Below are 5,325 nucleotides of genomic sequence, written 5' to 3' on the forward strand. Positions count from 1 at the left end.
TGCTCATCAACCCTCTTAGGTAGCTATGTGCAATCCGACGAGAAGTCCATGGCCACTGTGACCATGCCTAAGCATGATATGAGTGTCACCCCACAATGCACCTTGGAGAACCCAATCCTTGGAGGCCTACCTCCCATATAGTTAGAAATGGTTGTGCAAGCACAAATTAACATTTTTTACATAAGAGATAGAGTGGCTCAATGTCTTACAATGTTTGCAAAATCTCCTAGTTGTTGAAGATTGTGGTTAATAACTTGAAAGGTTATGGTATTTTTTAGGGTTGTCGTAATGCTCTTGTATAGTTTGTGATTACTTGAAAGTTTATTTGTTGTGTATGTACACTTGAGAGAAACATTCTTCATCTTTACATCTATATATTCTCATAACATTAGTGCCTTAGACAATATAAATGTAGTAAGCAATAGAGCCATATGTTATATGTATATTACATAAAGGGCATGAGTAAAGGAAGGAAATGTACAAGTGATCAATATGGATCCTAAAATCAATAAGAGTCTAGCATGAAGCATGTCATTGCTACTTAAAATGGTGAGTACATATAATTCTTATGACCCACACACAGAGAGAGAGAGAGAGAGAGAGAGAGGAACATCCATACCATACAAGCATCCTAACACATGTGCTCATGTGGATGTAGCATGTACAATATTGATGCTTCTACTAAAGCCAATGGGGACACATGTTGTCATTGATAGTAATGCTTGAAAAAGATGACTATTTGAAGGCTAAATGATACTTTGGCCTTTTAGTTTTTGTTGGGGAGGCAATGGCTTAAAGCTCCGCACATGCGGAATGCTATCCTGCTTCACAGCAAGTGGGTGCAACCTATCTCATGATAACATTGCATTTTTCTCTCCCTCTGCTGTTTTTTCCTTCTCTCCCCCACTCCTTTTTTTCTATTTCTCATATCTCTTTCTTGTTTTTTATCTCTCTCTTTTATTTCTCCCTCCCTCTATTTCTTGTTTTCTCTTTTGCCTCCTCTCTCTTTCATCTATTCTCTCTCTCTCTCTCTCTCTCTCTCTCTCTCTCTCTCTCTCTCTCTCTCTCTCTCTCTCTCTCTCTCTCTCTCTCTCTCTCTCTCTCTCTCTCTCTCTCTCTCTCTCTCTCTCTCAAGTTTTTTCTCTTTTCCCTCCCCCTCCTCTCTCTCTCTCTCTCTCCTCTTTTTTCTTTTTTTCTCTGCATCTTTCTCTCTCCCCCTCCGCTTTTCTCTTTTTTTGCTCTCTCCCTCTCCTCTTTTTCTTTTTTTTTTCTCTTCTCTCTTTCCTTTTTTTTCTTTTCTCTTTTATTCCTCTCTCTCTCTCTCTATTTCATTTCTTCTCATTTCTTTCACCTCTTCTCTCTCTCTCTCTCTCTCATTTTTTCCTCTCTCTCTTCCCTCTTTTTCTCTCTCCTCTTTTTCTCTCCCTCTCTCCCCTCTTTCTCTCCCTCTCTCCCCTCTTTTTTATTTTCTTATTCTTCTTCTCTCTCTCCCTTCTTTTTTATTTTGTTATTCTTATTCTTATTTTTTCTCTCTCTCTCTCTCCCCTCTTTTTTCTTCTCTCTCTTCTTTGTTTTCTATCTCCTCTTTTTATTTTCTTTTCTCACTCTTCGCTTTTTTCTCTCATCTTTTTTCTTTGTCTTCTCATCTCTCTCTCTCCTCCCCCTTTGTTTTTCCTCTTTTTCTTTTTCTCTCTCCTCTCTCTTTTTGCTTTTCTTTGTCCTCTTTTCACCTCTCTCTCCCTCTCCTCTTTTTTCTTTTAACTTCTCTCTCTTATTTTTTTCTTCTCTTTTTTATTCCTCTGTCTCTATTTCTTTTCTCCTTCCTCTTTCCCCCTCTCTCTTTGCTTATCTCCTCTTTTTTGTTTTCTCTCTCTCTCTCTCTCTTATTTTCTTCTCTTTCTCTCTCCTCTTTTTTCTTCTCCCCTCTTTAGTGATCACTTTTCTCTCTCCTCTCTCCCTCTCTTTTTTTATTTTTTCTCTCTCCTTTGATTTATTCTCTCTCTCTCTCTTCTTTCCCCCTCTCTCCTTGCCCTTTTTGCTTTCTCTCTCCATTTTATTCCCTCTCTTTCCTCTTTTCCCCCCTCTCTCTCTCTCTCTCTCTTTCTCTCTCCTAATTTTTATTTTCTTCTCTCTTGCTCTCTCCCCCTTTCTTTTTTCTTTTCTTCTTCTCTCTCTCTCTCTCCCCCCCTCTTTTTTCTTTTCCTCTCTTTTCTCTCTCTCTCTCTCTCAAGTTTTCTTTCCCTTGGTCTCTTTTCTCTCTTTGTATTTTCTTCTCTTAAATTTCTCTTCTCTTAATTATTCTCTTTCCTCTCTCCCTCTCTCTTCCCTCATCTCTCCCCCTTTGTTCGCCTATTTTGTGTGTGCGTGTGCATGCTCTTTTTCCATTTCATTCTTCTCTCTCTCTCTCTCTCTCTCTCTCTCTCTCTCTCTCTCTCTCTCTCTCTCTCTCTAAAATTATAATTCTCTTTATTATCCTTTTAAAATGATCACTATTCTCTCTCTCAAACTATCAAAAAAGGTTTGAATTAAAGAAAGGCTTTTCTCTTTCCTCTTTCCCCTTTCTCCTCTCTTTTCCTTCTCTTTTTCCTTTTCTTTTTCTTCTTCTTCTTCCTGTCTCTCTCTCTCTCTAAAACTTTCCCTCTCTCTTCCTATTTTCCTCTTTCTTCTTCTTCTCCTTCTCTTCGCTCTCTTCTCTCCCCGCTTTCGTCATCACTTTTCTCTCTCCTCTCTTTCCTTCTCTTTCCCTCTCCTCTTTTTTCCTTTTGTTCTTCTCTCTCTCTCTTCATTTTGTCTTTAAATTTTTTCATCACTTTCTCTCTCCACTCCTAAATTTTATGTTTGCTCTCTATGATTCTCTCTCAAAGAAAATGTTAAATTTAAAAAATATTAAACTATACCAAAAGGTGTTTAGAGAGAGAATGGGGTTTAAATTAAAAGAGGGGGGAGACATTTAATTAAAAAGGTTTAGTTAAAAGAGGGGTAGAAGAAAAAGAGTGAAACTTTTGGTTTAAACAAAGAGAGAGAGAGAGAGAGAGAGAGAGAGAGAGAGAGAGAGAGAGAGAGAGAGAGAGAGAGAGAAAGCATTTGGAGATTCAGGATTTCTCAAATCTACAATCAAAATAATATAATAATATAAATTTAGTAACATAGATTATGTTGCTATGAGAAAATATGGTGTTTTGTTTGTATATTGTAAGAAGTAACTTTAGAGTTTGGGGTATAGTTAGTGAGGAAGGTGTTTAGAGAGAGAAGAGATAACACACACACACACACACACACATCTTACTGCTATATTATTTTCGTTGTAGGTTTGAAAGTCTCGAATTTCCAAAGGGCTTCTTGAACCTACCCCTTTTCCAAACCTCCATTTTTCAATCACAACTCCCTCATCTCCTCTCTTTCTCACTTGTAATCTCTCATTTTCTCTTCCCCCTCCATTTTAAAACAAATCTCTCTAATCTCTCTCATAATCTCTCTCTTTCTTTTCCCCCTCCCCCCTCTCTCTCATGTGTAGGGCCTAGGTTCTCTCTCTCTCTCTCTCTCTCTCTCTCTCTCTCTAAGTGTGTGAAAAATTATATTCAAATAAATTTTAAATTTAATTTTTTTAAAAAATATTAAAAAGAAAAAACAAAGAGGAAAAAAAGAGGAAATAAAATAGTATTTTTTAAATTAAACCTTTTTCTTCTCCTCCCCCTTCTCTCTCTCATGTGTAAGGCCCAGGTTTTCGCTCTCTCTCACTCTCTCTCTTAATTAGATTAAACTTTCTTTTTAATTAAGCATTTTTAAAAGTTATTTTTAATTTTAAAAAAATTAGACATAGTTTTTTATACATTTTAAGAGAGAGATAGAAGAAGAAGAAAGAGAAAAAGACAAAGAGAGGGAGGAAAGAGAAAAAAATAGTCTTTTTAAAATTAAACATTTTTTTATATAGTCTTTGACTTAGGGAAAGAGATAAAGAGAAAATATATAATTTGAAAGAGAGAGAGAAATGGAAAGAGAGAAAATAGAAAAATAGAGAGAGAGAGAGAGAGAGAAAGAAAAAAATATATAGAGAGAAAAGAGAGTGAGAGAAAAAAACTCGAAAGAGAAAGAGAGGAAAATAAAAATAAGGAGAGAGAAAGAGAAACCAAGAGAAAGATACAAGGAGGAAAAAAGAAAAGGAGAGGGACCATAGATAAATAGAATTATAGAGAGAGGAAAAGAAAAAAGGAAAAGAGAGGAGAGGGGGGAGAAGAAAATGAGGAAGAGAGACAGAGAGAAGAAAAGAAGAAGAAGAAGAGAGAATTTGAACATAGAGAGAGAGAATTATAGAGAGAAGAAAGATAAAATGTAAAAGAAAGAGAAAATTAAAAAAATAGAGAGAGAAGAAGATAAAAATGAAAAAAGAGGATAGAGAAGAAAAAGAGAGGAGAGGGGGGAGAGAAAAGAAAAGCAAGGAGAGAGAGAGAGAGAGAGGAGAAGAAGAAAGAGGAAAAGAGGAAGAGAGATGGGAAAAAAGAGAAAAGAGAAAAGTCATTTTTAAATTTAAATATTTTTTGAGAGAGGAGAGAAGAGAGAGAGAGAGAGAGAGAGAGAGGATAAAATTGAAAAGAGAGAGGGAGAGAAGAAAGAAAGAAAAAATAGGAGAAAGGAGAGGAGAAGAAAAGGGGAGAGTGAGAGAGAGAGAGAGAATAAAAAAAGGAAAATTAGTAAAAAGGGGAGGATAAGAAAAGGGGGCGGAGAGAGAGAGAGGATATAAACATAAAGAGAGAATTATATATAAGAAAAATATAAAATTTAAATACTTTAAGAGAGACTGAGGGGGGAAAAAAGTAAAAGGAAAAGGAGAGAGAGAACATGGAGAGAGATTTATAAAGAGAGGAAATATAAAATTTAAAAAGAGAGAATAAAAATAGAGGAGAGAGAGAAGGAAAATTTTAAAAAGAGAATTAAGAGAGAGAAAGAAGAAGAAAAAAAAGGAAAAAAGAGAAGAGGGAGAGAGAAGGAAAAGAGAGGAGAGAGGGGGGAGAATAAAAGGGGGGGGAAAGAGAGAATTAGACAGAGAATTTGGGGGAGAGAAAGAGAGGGTAAAGAAAAAAATAGAAATAGAATGGGAAAAGAGGAGAGAGAAAGATGAGAAATGGATTATTGAGCGATATCACACGATAATTTCGCTTATCGCTTTTGGGGTAGTGAAGCGACCTAGCCTTGTGTACGCGAAGCATGCGCGAAACGCTAGTATAGAGAGAGAGAGAGAGAGAGAGAATTTACACCATGGCTTGACATTTGCCCTTAAGACCCGTTCTCTGAAAGTAGGACCAATAAGATTAGATTTTTAGCTTGAAG

The sequence above is a fragment of the Lygodium microphyllum genome, chromosome 23 (genome assembly GCF_053477565.2).
Source record: "Lygodium microphyllum isolate KBCC chromosome 23, Lygodium_microphyllum_v1.1.10, whole genome shotgun sequence".
Lineage (NCBI taxonomy): Eukaryota > Viridiplantae > Streptophyta > Polypodiopsida > Schizaeales > Lygodiaceae > Lygodium > Lygodium microphyllum.